We start from the raw sequence: 21,352 nt of genomic DNA, 5'->3' as shown, positions 1-21,352 counted from the left end.
TTGCACTGCGGAGTGAATATAGATTTCACATTTAAATATTCTAAGCTTAAATGGTAAAACAAAATGGCTAGGTGGCGTAAGCTACCGCCCGATCCAAAGGGCTCAGCCGTATTCATCCATCCATCCATCCATCCATCCATTGCAAGTTGCTAGGCTAGGTGGCGCTAGGTACCACCACCCCAATTCATGTTCTACAAAAAATAATTTTACTTTCTCAGGCCACTATTGCGCATGGGGATCTCTACTATACACACATTACGTATAGTACAAGCATCAGGTGAACATACATTGAGCACATACACGGCAGATACTAACATCAATACAGCTGCTCAACACGCTAGCCCGAACACTACACACGGGCTCTGCGTTTTCGTATTTTATACTGGTCGTTTTGAACGTACGGAATTTTTCGGTGACTGAATATGCAATAAAAAATATCACTGGTAAGTTGATTTTTTTCCAGCAATGTCATACCTCTGAGAGTGTATTGAATGGCTCAGGGGATGAATCTCTTATTAGAAAGCAAACGCTCGATCACGCCGTAATTATTTGAAAGCAATAAATCAAACCGCTCCAGTGCGGTTCGAAGCCATGAGTTTGTTTCCCCGCACGGCACGTCCTAGCCTGTATTTCTATTGTAGTGTTTGTTTGTCTATTTGTGCTGTTCGCGCAAAGCTCCAATTGCCGCCTTGAATTAATCTCTGTCGAGCGGCTATTCACTCAGCTAAAGGTGATGCCTCATGGGCTGAGAAATCGCTTTTCGATGAACTTGAATGCAGTAAAAGCCGCGACTTGCGGCAGGTGTTAAGTGTACGGAGCTATGCCGTGGCGAGCTCGAAAACTTCTAGTGCTCATCTTAGCGCGCCACTTAAAGCGCAGTTTCTCGAGGAACAGTAGTATATTCAAACAGCAAAATAAAGGGTAGATTTTTTTCGATTTTATCTACTATTGTTTTTTAATGCTAAAATTCTATACACTAAATATACGTACTTTCCGTCACGATTTCGTACTGTTGTCCTTTCCCCAGAGCGCAATCGCTCTCGGGGATGAGACAACCGACAGTCACATTGGCCACTGTACGAAAGGAGCTTACTGTTCAGACCAGCGTTCCAACATGACTATCCGGACGTCGATCGATTGCACCTAATCCCTCAAGTAGTATTAAACTTTTTAATGTAAAGCGGAATGTCAACCTGCGACACCCCGCCCCCTCCGATCACGGCCCGACCAGCGGCATCAATGCCCGACGGTTTACGATCTCATCTTGTTGTTACACCACTGATACGCGAACACGCGGCCACATCGGCGATAATTGTAGTCTTTTGTTCACAACCCACAACACTGCCATCACGATGTTGCTGCTATGTTGCTGACACGCACAAATACAGAACCACGTTGAACGCCGGCTGCACTTGGCATCGGAAAACAGAACCGACTCAGCACGGAAGGCACCGAGGCAGCCGGCAGCAAAACCTGCCTGTCTTGGACGCAGTTCCTGCGATTTCCATAACGTCGAAAACGTCGACACAGTTCCGCGTGGTTTCGCTACTGTGGCTACTTTAGTTGCGTGCCGCGTGAGTCCCGCAATCCGGAGACGGCCATCTTACGCAGTGTACGTGGCGCTGCTGGCACTGCTCCGGAACTTCGCTGTTTCTAGCGGCTTCGTTTGCTCGTTTGATAAAATTAGTGATAAAAACGTCAATGTAACCGAAATGTTCTGCACGTTTAGACTAGAAGACGAATTACAGGCGGCCTTCGCTGCCGCTGAAGCTCAATCAACTCAACAGCTATTTAGTAAACATATTGCGCGACCTGCTCGAAAAAACGAAAACCGAAAGAAGATGAGTCGGGAGGGCGAAAGCTTTCTCCCGTCTACTTGGAGAAGGAGAAAAATGTTTCGTTCCTCCCCTTTTCTCGTGTGTGCTTGGGGGCGCATCAGTAGAAGAGAGGAAGACGCGCCGTTGCTACTGGTTTCCTCCATTTTTTCTTAGAGTGCACTCGCTTCTATATATTTCTCCGAGATCCATGCGCAGGTATCAGTTTCGGTTTCAAGCAGTTCCGTTTCTTGAATTCATTAAAACTATACGTGACTCTATAGCCAAATATTAAGTGGTCAGTATTCTGACACCATATTATATCGCCTGATAAAAAATTTAAATTTTTTAAAGGGTGTCAGTGTCTCTTTAGGCCTTAGGGAATTGCGTACCTGGCTCGGCATTTGACGTAAACAACACATACTTTGACTTAAAACGAAAGAAACACACAAGAGGACGAAACAGACGACACAGCTGTGTCGTCTGTTTCGTCCTCTTTTGTGTTTCTTTCGTTTTAAGTCAATGTAGATTACCAACACGCTCAAGTCTATAATTAACACATACTTTTAGACACTATTTCCAATACCATATTCAGTAAAAACGGAATAAATAATTTTGGAAGATCATTGTGTAATATACTAAGTACACAATATGCGCTTCCTACATCTTAATATGGTAGTAATTTTTACTGGTAACTCCTGTGGTAAATGGCGAATTTTTTCGCTAAAAAATCAATTATTTATAAGAAAATACGTCAAAGAGCTACACATACGTGATTTTGTATCAGGCAAGCCGCGCTTTTCTAGAATAAAAATTAAAAAAAAACACATAGTTTACTTTATATATTTGTGTTTATGCTGCAAAGTAAGAGTGTCAATAATATTAGAAAGGCTCTTACTGCTCTTGATAGGTTTAATGTTATCAAAGAATGAACATTGGCAACATTTGACAACATTCAAGGTACAAGAAAAACTAAAACCGTTTGTAAACTGCGTCTTTGGGACAAAATTTGATGCGGATGAAGGCCCGAGCTAAAGTACATCTATTCACAGGAATTAAAAAGGATCGAAAAGCGCATTGTTTCAGAATATTCAGAAATTATGTTGACTTGGATGATACTCAAATTAACAAAAACATTTGTTGAGGCTGTCGGTCTTCCTTTGCATGTTACTATAATGATTTGAATGACAACGTCTTATATTGCAGTGTAACGTTAATCAAAAATGCATTACACGAAGCACATAAATAAACACCGTTTATACTTACACGGTATGTGTCCTAGAATAAAAAGTAGATATATACATGTATAGGCAGAATGCAGTCGCAATTACATGAACGAGTCTATCTGCCAGTTTCCGTTTCTTCGAAAAGGTTATTCGATGGCTTGAGTTTGAAATTCATTCTATACTGCTTAACGTTCGCTCATATTTACTTACTCGTTCAGTCACTGCCGAGTGATCGTACCAAATGCATTGTGCCAGCCTCCTTTCCTTTGTTCCGTATCCCGCGCAGGTTTTCTGGGTTACAAAAATTAAACTTGATATCGTCCTCCTTGCATCCTATTATGTCCCTCGCCATTTCTGATGCGTTGCAGATTCAACTAAGTACGGTAGTAGAGGAACATCGATATCATTCCGCTTTTTCAAAATCAGTCAATTCACGGACAATTGACATGACAGTAAAGTTAAGTGACACCAGCCAGCTGCAATCTTTTGCGTCTGGACCAGAAGCAAAAGATTCAAAAGGGAGCGTTGTCTTATAGTAAAGGTATAACTCATTCTTCGAAACATTTAATGAGAAAATAGAACTTGTTTTCGGTTGGTGATGTCTTTCATCTTTATGTATTCATTGGTTTCTTAAGCCATCATTTATCAATCACAAATTTCTGAAATTGCTTATGAATGCTAAACCAGATAACGACAAACTCTGAAACGTTTACAAAGTGTCCAAACCTCTACCGCTACAATTGGGTAAAGAAGCGTACAGCGATATGTAGTTTGTTTATAATGAAAAGCACCTTTTTTATTTTTCAGTGACATCATGCATATAACTTATGCCCCTACTTTTTAACATATTTTTCGCATAGTAAATACGAAAAACCCCCATGAAACAACATTCGAGCTCAGTCGGCATTAAATTACAACAGGACGAGTCCTGGAGAGTGATAATGCCAACTGCAGGTATTTTTTTGTATTATTAATTGAAATGAAACAAACGGATGTTAACTGGAATGAAAGAAACATATGTTGACTGAAATGCAACAAACAGTGCCGAGGCGATTTGCAATTAGAGTGCGACAAGTGAGGTATAGGTGAAGTGGTTTTATAACTCACCTTAACTGATAGGGAGGTTATAGAGTTCCAGCGGAAGCAAGCAAAAACTACTCTTCTGCTGTTTATTTTTTATTTTTTGCTTTATAAAGAAACACAATTTTGACCGTAATTTTCTGTGTTGGATTTTTCGATAAGCTACTTCGGAGATTTGCTCAGGGGAACCATGCGGAGGTTAATTTTTTTACGATGCATTGTGTTATTTTATTTATTCATTTATTTATCATATAAGTCGCCGGCCACCTGTAGGAGGAAAGGATAAAATAAGAGTTGTTTGTTTAAGAGTAACATAATAAACGAAGTACGAAGCTATTCTTTCTAATACGTCAGAGACCAGTAAAAACAAATGTAGCAGAAAGAAATTGCACAACAAAACTCTAATGGTAAAATAAAATTAGCCGGTGCCGAACGCGCGTTGCATGGTGTTGAATGCGCGTTGCATTTTAATTTAGTTTAATTACTCTCTGCTTCTTTTTAAATTCTTTTAGCACAACTATTTTTTTATAAACATAAAGCCTTTTGTGCTTTGGAATATCATTTCCCTCCGCCGAAAGCTCCCTTGTGTACGTTCGAAAAAATATTATAATCTTGTAAGCATGCGCCGCTATATTTTCAAATGCTTTATTACTTGTGCTGTCGTAGTATTTAATGTGCTGAGTATCTCGAAATTTTATATCGGTGATCTCTGTGTTGGCACCGAAATATATTTTGCTTATAATTGTTAAGCCAATCCTTGAATCAATGCAGTGCACTCGAAGGTAATTTAGGGTATATTTATAATTTATAGACATATTGTAGAATACTGCTCGACACAGCAAATGAGCTCCCTAGAACCTCATGCACGTTTACCTACATACTAGAGTCGGAGATTTTGCTGTCGTTTAAAAGCACGGCGCTATACTTCAGGCACTTCAAAGTATGCAGATTAAAGTATAGGTTTAAATTTGCTTGCAAACTTCAATGAAACAACACGTTTTCGTTTTTCTCATTCGTCTGTACCCAAAACGAACAAGCTAACGACAACAAAAATGAAATATCTTTAAATAAAACAGCGCCTGATATAGAAATCTTTATTTTCTTCTGTCAGTGCAACTCGCACAGCAGAAATATTTTATAATAAAAAATAAACGGTTCCAGATAGCGCCGTCCCATCCATTTCTGGGAAATTTGAAAATTTTTTTTAAACTCCAAGGGGCACCTAAAAAAATTCGCCTACCGTTTTATAAACAAAAAAGTGCCCGAAAACACGTGCACCAAAAAAAAAAAAATGTACAACTTGGTATGCATTCCCAAACCTCAGTATTTTTAAAAGTCCTCAGGTTGTTAATTTACTGCAAGATCCCTAAACTGCGCCCCAGCCGGATAGAACAATAGACACCAAAAGACCCTACCCTTCTGGTGACTAAAAGAAGATTGATGTACCAGATACGGAGCAACTGAAGAGGAGACCGGACAAAAAAAAAAGAAAACAAACATACGCGACATGTTCCGAAGCAAACGCACGCCGCACGCTTCAAGACGAAACTAAACGATTGTGTCTGAACCAGATGACACATCTTCCACTTTCAAAAGGCATGGCCACAGGCGAAGGACACGAAGTGGGCGACACGGAGGGTATAACCCTCCAGCTGATTCCCTATCGGTGAACAAGCACTGAAAGAAAAACAGCGCCCCTACTGGACGCCTGTGCAGGAGTAATGCGGTAACAAAACAATAAATATCGATGATTTTATGATTGCCTTGCAAATGTTTTCAATAAGCCTGTACCCTGGAATATTTATCAATTTACTATTTTCTAGTCAATGGTCTGCTTTGATACCTACATCTGGTCAACACCGCTTTTTGTTGATTTTTGCAGTTAACTCGTAAAACCTTTTCCTGTATATAGTTAGTTTTAAGCTTTGTGTCCTCCATTTCAGTCATGCACATTGTTCTCCTCGTTTATGTAACACCAATAGCGTTCACCTTACGAGTAATAAATTTAAATTAACATGGATATAGAGACCTGACGGGCTTAATTGAACGAGGCACGATGACCGGACCCCTGCGACCGGGCGACGTTGCTCGGAGGCAGAAGCCAGGGGCGCGGAAGATTTTAATTAAGAGAGTTTATTCCCCTCGGACAGAAGTCTGTCGAGCGATACTGCAGGTACTATAACATTGAAAGCGCTGCAAGATGGAGACTCGGCCACGATACACATATAGAACACCTATCTGCCAGAAAATGTTTTCTGTCACCCAAAACACACCAATACGGCCTCTCTGTGGCGGATATGCGGAGGTTATTACAATAAATTAGATTCGCACTATCCTCGCCCATTTCTACTGCCAACTCCTCCTCATCGTGTCTACCGCTGGTGTCAGCATTAATACACGTCTCCAAGAAGACACGCATCAGGTGCTAATTAGTCCAGTGTGGGTGTAAAACAAGGAGTGAGAAATCTAGTCTGGGAACCAGGAGCACACATTTGCAATGCTCGGCTAGTCTTTGACAACATTTATTTAAACTAAAAGTATTACACTCTCAATGGTGTAAATCAGCTTGTCCCCTGGCGCGAGGAGACTTTTTCCGAGAACCAAGTGTAAAAGCAACAATCACCAGAAAGCACAGAAATAATAAAACTCGTAAACGACCAAAAAGCACCACATAGAGTTTTTAGACACAGAAACAACAAATAGAGACAAATGAATCACGTACTGAAGAGTAATCATGACCAATCATGACCCTGGCGATAGCCCCATCGTCTTATATACTTGGCACTTCGGAGACACTCATACACAGGTGCCCCGCCTCTGCAATTTCCGAGGGTTACACGTACGGTGTATTGTTCTCGTAAATATTTCACGTAATGCAAAATGTCTTAGGTTAGATTATATCTCTCCAAGGTAAAAGCAATGGTAGGGGCAAGAATTATTTGATACCATTGCTGAAACAACATTGATAATGCTGGTGTCACCGCATCGAAGACCCTTCACAAATGCTGTTTACCTCAATTCAGTCCTCTTCACATCTTTTTTACACCATTCAGAAATCACAGGTGTTCAAAAGAAGGGCACCATATATTACGATATAAAATGGTGTATTAGGTAGAAATAGGTGTGCCGAAACAAATTTAGTCTTGGGTGCAAGTCCTTGGAGCAGCTTGTTTAGTAGGTACACCAGCACCAATAGAGCGGCGCTCACACATATGTAACTCGTTTTACTCTTTTAAGGGTTTAAAAATATTCTTCCAGAAACACACCCATGATAAAGTCCTTTAAACAATTATTTCATGTAATACACACTTTTGAAGCGCAATACTTGCAACTAAAGGGTGTCTACATTGAAGTATTGATGCCTGCATCGATTTATTTAACTTTGAGATGAATTCTTGGAACTTGGCTATCTTATGTTTTACGCCGAATATTGTCGAGCAGAAAGCAACTTACATGTATCGTTTGTAGTTCCGAAGACAATTACTTGCGAATGAGCGTTTTTGAATTGACATATAGATAAGGCGGTAGGTCATTGGACAGGGTCATGATTCGTCTGTAATGCAAAAGTAAGCCTGCTAAATAATGCAAAAGTAAGAGACTTTCGCGTTAGAACAATGAACGGCCAAGTCAGGGAAAAAGTGGCACGGGAAACTATTTTGAAGCCAGTACCACCCAGGAAACCTTGCGGCCGTTCAAAAAACTACGTCACGTTTTTGTTTCTTTTTATTTTGTAGGAGACGCGAAAAGAACAATAAAACCGGCTCCTCCTATTTTTCGTCTCTGTGGCTTAGTCTTCTCTCCTAGTGGTAGCAGGAACAAGAAGAAGAATACGCCGAGGAACTACAAAAGGAGGGTACGTAGTCTGTGAGGAGGGGTGACGGACAAGCGGTTTTGTATTGGCAAAAATACAAAAAAGAGGAAAGTTTTGGGAAGTGCTCTGTGATTCGTAAGGGTGCCACCAACCTCATACCGTATGTTTGTCATGTTCTGGCGTACTCCCGTTCCCTGTTATTGCGAAAAGACCAAATTTGGGCAAACATAGATGTTGACAAAGGGTGTTGTGCAAGCGAATAAACTGCAAATAACGGAATATGTTTATTTATTGACAGATAACAGAAATTAACCATAGAGCGCTTTTTTATGCTCTGTATGTCCAGTCCAGTTAGTATTTAGATTAATACTGTCAACAAAATAATGTTAGCATTTGCTTTGACGAATATGTGCCGGAACGACAGAATACGTTTATGTGTTTGCTTTTCTGAAAAGGTTCTGAAGCAGAAGAACCGCAAGGACTTTGATATAAATATAGAAAGTTTATGTCAAACATTTGCACAAAGACCTACTTTGACCTCATGGTTTCTATAATTACGGGTGTGATTTGTGTTTGAATTTTTGAGAGAGTTATTGCTATTTCCGGTAGATGGGAGCGCAGCCACTAATAATCTGCCATGTTCAAGTTTTTTTTTTTTTATTATTAAAAAAAAGTTGTTTTTTTTTTGTATCAGGCAAAATAGTCGACTGCAAGCACGAGGGAAGGTGACATGCCCTCAGCTGAACAATAAATGTCAGAACTTTTATTTGAACGTGACGAGTGCTCTAGAATATCTTATGACGAGTCTTACCATCTTTTTGAGGAGAAGTAAACTTCTAAAATTGAAGGTCCTCGCAAATATGAGAGAATCATTTACTTGGCTTTTAGATTTTAGATTTTGTTTGTTTTCCTCCATCTTCCTGAATGTTTCCACCAGTACCAGACAGTGAGCCACAGGACCAGTCAAATAGCCAGGCAGTAATAGTGAGAGCAACAGTCACCAGTTGGAAAACAAGCAAAGTTTCTTTAAATTTTCGCGAATAAAATCTCGCGGTGTGTCTTCCAGAGACAGAAATGAATAGGCAATACTAATTTCTTACCGTTACGAAGAAAAAAACTATTTACCGTTTCACTTTTTATTTGCACACTGTTTTTTCTTTAATATATGGAAGAACTGGGTAACATTTTCAAGTGTAAGGATTGTGGGTGACAGTACCGCGTTTGTCAAAACGTAAATTACAAGATAATTCTGGGCTTAATAGAGATTGGGTCCCAAAATACAGGTGCTATAATATCCGGCTCCTCGTAATGCAGCCTGTAATAATTAAGGATTATTCTGCTTTAAGCGAACCTCGTCAGCCCTCAGAGAGCAACGGTTGCATTTTCTATAGCTAGAGATTACCGTAATGCACGGTCCGTCTATTAGTGGCATGTTTCAACCAAGGCTGTTCTGGGTGTGCGCTATATTTGTCATTGAGCAGCACAGAGTTCATTTCGGCCGTACAGCAGATCCTTAATTAAGGCTAAAAGTCCTTTACGGTTTCAGCTTAACCACTTGGACCTAGATCACGCAGGACGAAATACTCCATGAAGTGTTCCGCTGAGCGCCAGTAAGATTCCAAGAATTTGGACTCAATGTGCAAATTCGAGGGTGCCGATTTTCAAATTAATTATTTTAAAAGGCTTTTCAGTCGTGCACTAGAGCAGAATTCATTTATCGCTTTTCGTGCACTGTTTAAATACCCTACTTACATCCTGGTCAACCAGGATATAAATTCAATGCATGAAGGTCTCCCTAACACAAAAAGGCTCTCCGAGGTTGAGCCCAAGGTATTAAGTGATTCTATAGATAGTCGCCAGTATAATAGCTTTCATTGGCCTAATTATCGCGTTAACCAGTCCTGCACTAAAGGTGGTATTGTGATTTACATTCCTGTGTTTCTCCATTCAAGGACATCTTGTGGGGTCTAGGATATGGATGCACTAAATAGACCACGAAATGTTCTTGGGATATCTGGGTACCTTGTCGGCAGTTTTTGAAACACCAGTTAATTATTTTGGAAGTTAAGCCCATCGTTCAGTTATGGAGTTCTAAGGATGACCTACATGGCTATTGCACGGGCGGAAGCGGTCCCACCATCAATGTCCAGAAATCGCAGCACAATAGGTATGTGGATGAAGCACCACCTTGCACATCACGGCTAGATAAAAATGCTAATTAATATTAGAGGTTCCGTCTATGTACGGATAGTGTTTAACCACGTATTGAAACATAAACTCTTCAATGTTTTTTTTTTGTTCCTTGCTTTGTGGTATTCGGAATACAATTTCAAACGAGTTAAATGGTGTTTGGCATCATCGCAGTGCTTCCAGTTTACACATTTTACCATGGTGATGAGAATACATGAGGCATGAAGTGTGAAACCACTCTTGGCCGCTGGGAGAAGCGATTGCTCGCCCCACCTCTACTGCAGTGAACTAGAATAGCGGTCGTAGAAAGAGCGGAGGCCTCCACTTGAGGCGCTTCCTGTTAAACATACCTGGTGGCGCTGGCGCTCTATTCAGGAGCATCTCTGCCAGCTCACATGCCGGTTATGATTCGGGTAGGGGCTTGTCCTTACGGTTCATATTTCTTTCCCACTGCTTGCGTCAAACATCGTCTTTCGGCACGCCGAAAAGCGATAACGTGTGCCCATTCAGTTGAAAGAAAACCGAGGTATCCTGTCATGCATGCTAATGCGTAGCAGTGCGCATCCGTCTTCTTTGTCTTCGTTTCCATTGGTTGGCGAGAAACCTCCGGCCTACGAATAATCATAACTCCAAGAAATTTACATAAACAAAAAAATCGCAGAAACGACCATAGACACCACAGACACCATTCAAAAACGTGCGCTCTAGAGCTCAGATAAATATAAATCAATATCACATATCATGTCCTCCGTATTTCGACAACACCTCCACCCGCGGCCCTCAACATTGTGACTTCACACTGGCGATGGGGCGCTACCGACGCTTTTTCTACTACCCCTAAATTCTGGTTCACTGCACCTCCATTTTTATGTCACAAAGCACTAAGCTGGAGAAACTCTATTTTTGATATTATTGTATCGGCGCACGAGGACAGCGGTTCTTAAGAGCTGGCGAGGCTACTGGGCTTGATACTGCAGCGCTCCCATTGTTCTGCCTTAAACTCATTGAGTCTGCTGGCGGCGACATCTCAACAGGCTACGACAGCCGTTGCTCTACAAAGCCTCCCTCCCCCCCCCCCCCCCCTTTCTAGTTGCGGGGAGCAAAATGTGTGGTTCTGCTCTTCGTAAAGGTGTTGTCGGACCAGCGTGGATCGAAGGTTCCGTCGACTTGGGTTGCTGGTGGTGGTGGAATTGAAAATATTATAAATATATCCAAGGGATAACTTAGGCTGGTTTGACTTGATCGGGCGTGACGATATGGTGACGTCCGTTCATGCTGACCGTACAGGTATTTTTTCTTTGGGAAATAACTTTACACGGTTCCCAAAACTGGAGCGGGAGAGGTGTTCTCACTACGTCCCTTCTCACGAATACTTGTGGGCAGGTATGCAGGTCGTCACCGATGAATATATGCTATACGGTCTGTTAGTTTGAGGGAGAGCAGGTGGTCAAGATTTTACAAATTAAGTTCTTATGTTTTGATGGTATGACGAGATGTTACCAGATGGAGATGGCATGCAAGTAAGAAATTATTCAGGCAATCCAAGCTTGGTATCGAAGACGAGCTGTGCTGACGTGTCAATAACGCCACTCTGCAATCAAAGAGTACCACGAATTCCGAAGAAGATTGTAGGAACTAATGCGTGAGAATAACTTTTTTACTCATTCCTATATTTACTGATGGATTCAGTCTTTAAACCGCTATATGTGCTAGACAGTGGTACGATCCGATCTTTATGTGACGTACGCCTAAGAGATTGTTGCGGGCCGTGCAAAATTGAATGGAAAAATGTCGGCCACTGTCGGTCCTGATGGTAAAGAGGCAACCAAACCACACAATTTATGTGGAGACGAGGAGCCGGTGTTTCTTGTAATGTCGGTGAATAAAAGATTTCTTTACAATTTTTTTCTCATTGTTTTCTACATTTCGTTTTGTTTATGCAATTTATTTCTTTTTCTGTAATTTGCGATTTCTCATCCACAGCTGGGACACTACTCGCGCGTTGAGGAAGACAAACTTGCAGGCTGTATAAACGCACACACAAGCCAATTTTTATTGACCATTGCGGGAATCAATTTACGCATGCAAAACTATAAAAAAAAACGCTTCAACGATTCGGAGGGCCAACCACGTCAATGTTAAAACACTCTATCAATTCATCATAACCAAATGTTGCATCTGGTTGTCTAACTACGTGCAGCGGTGCCCTCATGGGTCGACTTATATGGAAAGTTTGAACTTCCAACATGATTTGGTTCAAAGGCGGATGTCAGCTCTTATGCTCCACAAAATTTACCATGACGTAACGAGGCGTTGCGTTGTATACTGCGGCACGGATGGTTAAGACCGCGGATGTCCAGAAAATTTATGTCGTCAAAATCGTTGAGATATGAATCGCAAGGTTTTCCATCTGGCATATCGCAGGTAGTCTTGAAATTGGCAACTATAAATGTGGCAAGTTACAGCAGCAGAGTAGAGGACAACCGTACAGTTTGAAACTCAGTGCTTTCCTGTTGGGCCAAAGTTAATTTTTTCCAAAAATAGCAACTAGATACGAGGGACACTGCCGATGAAAGAGAGTGCGTCTGCTCGCATGTTTATTGTTCGGGTGACATGGGGTAGATATGCTGTGTAATAAAAAAATGAAAGCCGCTTAAAACTCCCTGCAACACTGAATTAGAGCGCAGCTCTTGAGGAGGAGGAGAGAAGGCTACTCAAAAAGCGTATACCCCTCCTCCCCCTTCCTCACCTCCTCATCCTGCCTACTACTCCTCCCTCCGAGCGGCGTCGGCGTAACCATTAGGTCACGTGACCCTCGCGACCTCAGGGGGTCACGTGACCTCACGGATGTCACGTGACGCCACCGGGGTCACGTAACCTTGGTGACCTCGGTGACCTCGGTGGAATAAAGTTCCCCAAGTGTCATACGAAATGTGGTCGCGCAAACTGCGAACAACTCACGTTTTAACGTCCTGTATTGTGCCTTGCTGAAAAAAACACAAGCTGGAACCACTTATTTTAATTTCATTAGTTCTGCTTCATTATGCCCCCATGGAAATATCTGGCAAGTCGCACATGACACGCATTGGTGACTATCGTAATGAAATATGTGGAGTCGGCTATGACATGATTGACCATGGTCAACGCGTCCACCGCGATTGTAGTTTTTTCGAATACTTATTCAAAGTGTGGAGAAGGTCTGATACGTTTGATAATTTTTGCACAATGTGAGATGAAGCACCAGTGAATGCTGATTAGCCCCAGAATATCCCGCACTTTGCGCAGAGAAGTTGGCTGTGGAGAGTTTCGAATTACCCTATTGGAAAGACCAGTTCAAACTGGTACCAGTTTCAAACTTGGTTATTGCTCCAGTTTGACCAGTTTCATAATGGTTGAACTGGTCAAGGTGGTTCGAACTGTTCACACTGGTTGACTGGTCATGGCGGTTGAACTGGTCATACTGGTTGAACTTGTCACGCTGGTTCAACAAAAAAATGTTTTCATTTGTTTACGCCGCCACTCTGCTTCGGAAATCTTTATTATACACAAATGTAGACACAAGACGCCTACTACAAACATCGGCGGAACATACATTGAGCGCATACACATACACAGCACATACAAACATCAATACAACGGCACACTAACCCGATCATTGCTTCCGAGCTCTTGGTTTCCTTCTTTTATACTGGTCGTCTTGAGCGTACGGAATTTCTCGGTGACCGCCTAGGCAATAAAACAGATTCCCAGCATGTTGATTTTTTTCCAGCAATGTCATACCTCTGAGAGTATTTTGAACGACTCAGGGGATGAATCTCTTAGTAAAAAGTAAACGCTCGATCATGCCGTAATTATTTGAAAGCCAATAAATCAAAGTGAGAAAGCCAATAAATAAAGTGAGAAAGAGGAGTCAAACTGGTGACCAGTTTGACCGGGTAGGCCAATCTGGGTGACCATTTTTGTCATTCTGGTTACCAGTTGGACCAGTTCGGCCAGTCTGGTGACCAGTTCGGCCAAATTGGTGACCAGTTCGGCCAATCTGGTGGCCAGTTCGGCCAATCTGGTGACCGGGTAGGTCAATATGGTTACCAGTTAGACCAGTCTGGCTACCAGTTTCACCAGTTTGATTTCCTGTTAGATCAGTCTGAGCGGTCTAAATACCAGTTAGATCAGTCCAAATACCAGTCTGACCAGTTAGATTTTCAAAATGGTCTTTCCAATAGGGTAGTTACACCTTCAATTAGAAATGCACAATTCCAGCGAGTGTCATGCGGTACCCCCAAAAATCATAGACAGTCGCACCAATGGTGCACTTTACCAATTAGCGGTGAGCCCGTAATCAGGAGTTGCTGAAGCGCAGGCTGACATGCCTGGGGAAGATGTGCTCTTCGGGTGATTCGCTTGCAGTCAAGAGTTAATCCACGTAGGTAAAGATAAAAAGCAGGTGAACAATACCTTTATGAATGAACATCTGAAAGGTCTGTGTGGATCTTCTTAAACCAAAAGACGAATATGTTCATACAGAGCGAATGAGGTAGTGACAGATGTTTCCGGGATAACCATAAACTCCTTTGGAATTCGGAGATATGCCTTAACCCAGTGTCGGAGAAAGTACTCGATAAAAGTATTGAAGTTAAGTCACTAAATACCTGCTTCATAAAGTATTTAAAATATTACTCAAGTTGCTTTCGCTGTAATGTATCTTGAGTAGAGTACAAATACTCAGAAATGTACATTGCGTAATTTGTATCGACGTCAGTGACAACGACAAATATACAGCTGCGCAAATCTGGGTTACCAGAATGGTTTATTATCACGCAACAGCAAAAAACGAAAAAAAAAGTATTGTAGGGCTATTTCAAGCGGTCCAACTATAAGGAGCAGGATATTGTTACGAATGACAAATGATGAGGCGGCGAATAACTGAAGAAACGAAACGTTTAATGGGGCGAACTTGTGCCCAAAACAGAATAGAGAATGGCTGGCGTCGCAAGCGTCGGTGTCGGCGAAACAGCAGGATCGAGCGCTGGGGCGAGTCTGACTGCGGACCGCCACTCGGAAGACCTTTTGTAAACGCGCTGGTTTCTGGATCATTCGGTGTAGAAAATTCGGCGCGTAGAACAGTCGTAACTCAATCAGACGACAAGGTTCTCGAACTTACGTGATTTACAAGATGAAAGAATAAATAAAAGAGGAGTCCGCTTTTTGGTATCGGACCCGGAGCCTCCGCGGGAGAGCCAAGCGTGGTAACCATCCGGCACGCGTTCGCTGGGTAACGCGCATGGCAATATCACTGATGTTACAAAGCGTTCCCGGGGACAACAAGAAAGAGGTCGCTTTACCTATCGGGGAGAAGAATCAGAAGATGAAACCATGGCGCCCCAAGCGCCTAACTTTAGAACTACATGGATGGGGACAACAAATACAATCACTCAGCGCTCGACTGACTTAACCGAACGCGGCGTTAGCGTTCGGCTGGAGTCCGTGGTCTCCGGGGGGGGGGGGGGGGGGGGTAGTTTTTTTGTTACTACTACGGCCTGCATGAACAATGCAGCATGCACGGTGCCAAGCTCCGCACAAAAGCCCAAGTTGGTCAAGCTCACATCCTCCGATGACTGCTTTTAGGAGCAATCCGGGACTTAATGTCACTTCACTAATTGCTGGTATTTCTACATTACACTGTGCGCTGCGCTCTATTAAAAACGATGACATGTACATCCCCACAAGGCCTGTGCACATGTGCACAGACCTTGTGTTCGGTAAACACCGCGGTGTGTGGGAGAAAAACGGGTAAGAGGGCCTCGCCAATAGTGACAGTGCTAAATATCGCGTCCTACGGCGCACCTTAGATGCATCGTTTAACTACAATACATATTTTCTATAGGGGGAGTCCACTATAAACGAACTTGGGATACCCGAATGAGTGAATGGATAACAAAGAGAACCTACATAAAATCCACGGCAGTGGTCGCACCTTCTTCAAGTAGGTTGCGTTCATAAAGGCACTCTACGTTGGCGGACACTTTGTTGGCATCTTGAGAGGTAATCCAGCTCGTTATTCGTTTCCTGTACTGTTCTGTGATTATTAATGTTCACTTACAGACAGTGTTCGCGAGAGAAATAGGTGACGGACTGACGATAAAAAGAAAAGAAACAAAAGAAAACCTGGACGTTTTGCCCTAGCGAAGTCAAATATACGCTCCTTGCACATACGTCACACGTGTGACGTCAGAGCCGGGCTGTGAGTGGCGGCTGACATCTTGGTTGGGCAGGTCCAGGCGCCGTTGCACGCATCGTACCAGTAGGCCATGGTGAACTGCGCAGTATTTCGCTGCAATAATGAATCCAGGAAGAAAAATAATGACGAAAACACACCACCGGTGGGATTCTTTCGATTCCCGGCTCTCCGACTGTCCGAGTGTCCGAACACCACAAAACTATCGGCGGCAAGGCGACGGGAATGGCTCTCAAGGATCAACAGATCCGACATGAAAGACGCGGCCTCACACCACCGCGTTTTCGGAGCTCATTTTGTGACTGGTAAGTGTTTTGATTCACTTCAAAAGCATAGCAGGTAGAGTTTCCCCGTACTCAGGTCTGTGCGCGAACGCCGGTCTCCGCGTGTAATTGTACATATCGCGAACACGACATCGGCGTTTTTTGGCGTTTTGCTGAGACATGATTTAGACCAACACAGGTGTTGCTGCCCAAGTTAAAGACCCATATGAGCACTTTCTATTGCTCCTGCCGTTTTTATTGAATACTTCGGAAAAATGAGGCAAAACCGACGGCGGCTTGTTCGCGCTATGATACTAGACGTGTGATTATGTTTGGATGAAGGAAATCCGAGTGAGCGCCGAGCACCGGTGCCAGCTCTTCCGGGTTATTCGTGGTCCGTGCCAAATACAATCGATATCTTGCTGTCTCAGTCATGCTTTCCTGCCTATTGTTTCCTGATTTGGTGAAACGCACCATTAAAATCCTTAGGCAAACCATCCGACCTCTTCGACGTTGACTATCCGGACTGGGCTCCCAGCTTGTCTCTTGGACACAAGAAGAAGTATGCTAATAAAATGCACAGGTAAAAAGATCTCTCCATCATTAGTTGTGAGAATATTTAGCAGAGCTTAGTGAATTATTGGTCTTGAGTGTGAAGTGCTCATCCCAAGTGCATGTTTGACGCAGGTACAATTGGCGTAAAGCCAGACACCAAAAAGCACGGTTTGGAAAGACACGAGACCGAAATGGTATTATGTGTCCTCTTTGAATAACTCTGCTCCTTCGCGCTAAAATATAGAATTCGAATTGTCGTCAGTTGCCTGCCGTCCTTCCATGCGACTCTCTGTCGAGACATGTCACAACCAAATTCTCGTTGTGTTGTCGCCGGATCTGCACGAAATGTCACAGCATTTTTGTTGTATTGTTGCTTTTAACCAAGGGCATCCGCCCAAACTGATGCATCACTCTTGTCGTGTTGTTGTGATGTGATGTGAGATTGCCCGAGATGTCGGCCTACATGTTTTGGTCAACCTGTCCGTCGAATGAACCTCTACGCCTCCTTGACCTTACCCCTGAATAAGAAAGACAAGTTGAATCTTTCACCGTGAACACGATTGCCACTAGTGCTTCTGCACCATTACCATCCTAAGAATGAAATTGATTTCTTGACCTCATAACTGACATAGCTGCGTGGTTACTCTTCACATTCCAGCTGTTAATGTCGTCTTCCCCGTCGAGTCATTCAATCTTTTGAATCATCATTGAATTTACTTCTGGAGCTGTGATCACACGTGACCGGCTATCATTCCAGCCTAAGGAAAGAATGAACCAGGCATAGTTTCTACCAAAGTAAATCTAAAAACAAAGTTGCAGTGTTTAGGAAACGACTCGTTTATGGCATGAATACATGTACTAACCTTGCATTTAATTGCATTATAATAAATTAATGTTTTATGCAGGCGTGCCAGTCCTCGAACCTGACTCGTGCAGCCAACCAGGAACGAGTTCTGTCGACACAGCCAGCTGCAGTGCAGGTAAATTGAATTTAGCGATCCGCAAAATTTAAAAAAAGGTCTGACTCGTTACACAGGCCAGAAAGCTGTGGTGATCTCAGCATGCAACTTTTTCTCAAGTGGTGTTACGACCAAATTCTCGTCGTGTTGTCGCCAGATCTGTACGAAATGTCACAGCATTCTAGTCGTATTGTTGCTTTTAACCAAGCGCATCTGCCCAAACTGTTGCATCACTCTTGTCGTGTTGTTGTGATGTGATGTGAGATCGTACGAGATGTCGGCCCACATGTTTCGTTTAACCTATCCGTCGAATGAACCTCTACGCCTCCTTGACCGCACCCCTGAATAAGAAAGACAAGTTGAACCTTTCACCGTGAACACGATTGACACTAGTGCTTCTGCACCATTACCCATCCTGAGAATGAGATTGATTTCTTGACCTCATAACTGACATAGCTGTGTGGTTACTCTTCACATTCCAGCTGTTAATGTAGTCTTCCCCGTCGAATCATTCAATCTTTTGAATCATCATTGAATTTACTTCTGGAGCCGTGATCACACGTGACCGGCTATCATTCTAGCCTAAGGAAAGAATGAACCAGGCATAGTTTCTACCAAAGTAAATCTAAAAACAGAGTTGCAGTGTTTAGGAGACAACTCGTTGTTGGCATGAATACATGTACTAACCTAAAAGTGCAGGGCTAACAAATTAATGTTTTATGCAGGTGTGGCAGTCCTCGAAACTCACTCATACAGTCAACCAGGAACGAGTTCTGTCGACACAGCCAGCTGCAGTGCAGGTAAATTGATTTTAGCGATCCGCAAAATTTAAAAAATGGTCTGGCTCGTTACGCCGGCCGGGAAGCTGTAGTGATCTCAGCATGCGGCTCTTTGTCGGGTGATGTCACGAGCAAATTCTTGTTGTGTTGTCACCTGATCTGCCCGAAATATCGCAGCATTCTTGTGATAATATTGATTTTAAGTGGTGATGGTACAAACTTTTCTTTGAGCCGAGATCCGGAAAGGTTAGGATAAGTGACCGAATCTTGCATTTCGTGTCAACCTCTGGAGTAAATCTAGTCATAGAATAATCCTGGTCAGCACTTCTAGTATAGAGACAGGGACATTTTTGTCTTCGAATTCTTCACATTGGAATGTTTGTGTCTACGTGCCACAGCCAGCAAACTGTCAAGCTTTTTCCATCGTTTCTCTCGCTAATTAAGCTAAAATCACGTAATCAAACTTGTTATGTAAAATTTTTATTTTTAAAACTAAGAACTAATTAGATAAAGGTAGTTTAAAGGGGTACGGAAACGAAATTCCAGCTCTCATTTTCTAGCTTAAATGTGTTGCATGTTGCACCATAACCTCAAAAACAGCAGTCTTTCGTTGGAAGGCGTGAGAAAACTTAATTTAAAGCTAATTGAACAATCTTTCAATGTGCACCGTGTGGATGCTTGTGAAGTTTAGTTGGGAGGTCATCTAGCAACGTTGGGAATCTTGCTGTGTAGTCATGATGTAGGAGGAACCGTTACATAGCCGCACTAAACATTGAAGCAGCGCCACTCTTTGGAAGTATGTTCAACTGTTGCAAGTTACCTCGGCCTGCACACGATTGCGAAGTCCCTGCCCATGCTCTTTGCCCTTTTGCGAAAGAAGCCAACAAGTTGCCATGATGGACTTGTTGAGATGTCGCCGCGCTTCTGCATGGCTGAGAACTGTGGTAACGACTGATCAACAGCATTATGCCAATAAACAAGTTTCCGAACAACGAGAAACTTCGTGCCCTGTGGATCTGGCTCGCACGTTTGTCGTTTCCGACAAGGGTCCGACGCCTGCTGCTCGCTTTCTGAAATGAATACAGGGAGGACGGTGTCGGTGCCCTCGACCTCACTCGTGTTGTTCAAGTTTATGTTCCCAAGGAAATCCTCCTGAAGCACCATTGGAGTGGGCCACACAAACACGACGCGCACGACTGGTCTCGCACGTGAAACGCTTGTCACCCCACGGGTACTTTGAACGGCTCGGTTGCAACGCGTTGACACTGTTGACGCCACCACAACGCTAACAACGTCAAAGCTCATAACCCCGCCAGCCTTGCTAATCACAAATGCGGGAAATCTTTTTTTTTTTTTTTTGCGTGTGCTTTTGTTTGCGGCGAATATCCCATGACGCATCACACTCTCCGTTCGCTTCTTTGAGCGCTTGCTCGAGTGCACCGCTTGGAACGAAAAATATAGCCAGTCATTCCAGATACAAACATGCAATTATCATTTACTGTTATTATCCATCATGCTCAACTCATTGTTGAACGAGATTTGTATATTTTAGTTTGTGTGCACTTTTAAATATGTATTGCCTGGCTCGAATTCTTTCTTTGTATATTTTTTTTTCAGGAGTGCAGACCGATCTCACTTTTGGGCGAATTGAAGCAATCGAATCTACTAGCCTTGTGCAGACGGCCGAGATCCACGCGCTAATGGTCAACCTTTCCGCACATAAGCTGGATGAGGAGGCATTAAAACAAAACCAGGGGCTGGTTCAGTTTTACACAGGCCTCCCCAACATCGAAGTGCTCTAGGCGGTGTTTGACCTGGCGAAGGGCTCCCTGTCACACACACCCCTCAATTGCCTGAGCCAGTTTGAAGAAATGATGGTGCTGTTCTTACGTCTCCGTCTCAACGCACAAATGCTGGACCTTGCTTACCGGTAAGGAAAGATTTGTCACCTTATACATATGGGGATTTGGATAGTTTCTTGCATAGTGGGACCTACAGAGGAGGCAGGAAAAGGCGCTGCATAATTTAAACGACTACTGCATGTCATATAACTTAATTACGTAACTCTGCCGAGAGCTGCTTCTTGATGGTTGTTTCTTTGGATGTAGGCAAAAATGTCTGGTTTCGAAAGTGAATTCAGTATTTCAACTGGGCATTCACATTTTTTGCAATACCATTGACTAAGTGAGTTGCCAAGCCAAAATGTGCAGCAGTCAGAATAAACCATAATGGGATCTCTCAATTCCTCATGTTCCAAGATCATGCCTCAATTATTTTGATGTTTCCGGTTGAATGTTCTTAGTCATCAAATATAAGATGCTTGCACTGCAGGGAACATAAAATAAATACTAATACGTGAAAGCATGAAACAGACGACGGGGACGGGAAAAACAGAACTTCTTTCATTTAGGTTTACAAACATTTTTTTTTTGCTTTCCTT

General features: G+C 42.8%; 1 long non-coding RNA gene and 1 pseudogene across 1 annotated transcript; one reads left to right on the top strand and one right to left on the bottom strand.

Moving 5' to 3' along the window:
* LOC120844308 overlaps positions 1-16,431 on the bottom strand; it is a 35,447-nt pseudogene extending 19,016 nt beyond the window's left edge.
* A 1,638-nt stretch (positions 16,432-18,069) lies between these two features.
* LOC115309085 lies at positions 18,070-20,597 on the top strand. Its single transcript, XR_006077907.1, has 3 exons — positions 18,070-18,154; positions 18,859-18,933; positions 20,530-20,597. It is a non-coding gene; the product is annotated as an uncharacterized LOC115309085 (long non-coding RNA).
* The last annotated feature ends 755 nt before the right edge of the window (positions 20,598-21,352 follow it).

This window comes from Ixodes scapularis, unplaced genomic scaffold (assembly GCF_016920785.2).
Source record: "Ixodes scapularis isolate PalLabHiFi unplaced genomic scaffold, ASM1692078v2 PGA_scaffold2__306_contigs__length_199485367, whole genome shotgun sequence".
Classification (NCBI taxonomy): Eukaryota; Metazoa; Arthropoda; class Arachnida; order Ixodida; family Ixodidae; genus Ixodes; species Ixodes scapularis.
Note: the sequence above shows the minus strand (reverse complement) of the source record. Positions and strands in the feature narration are given on the sequence as shown.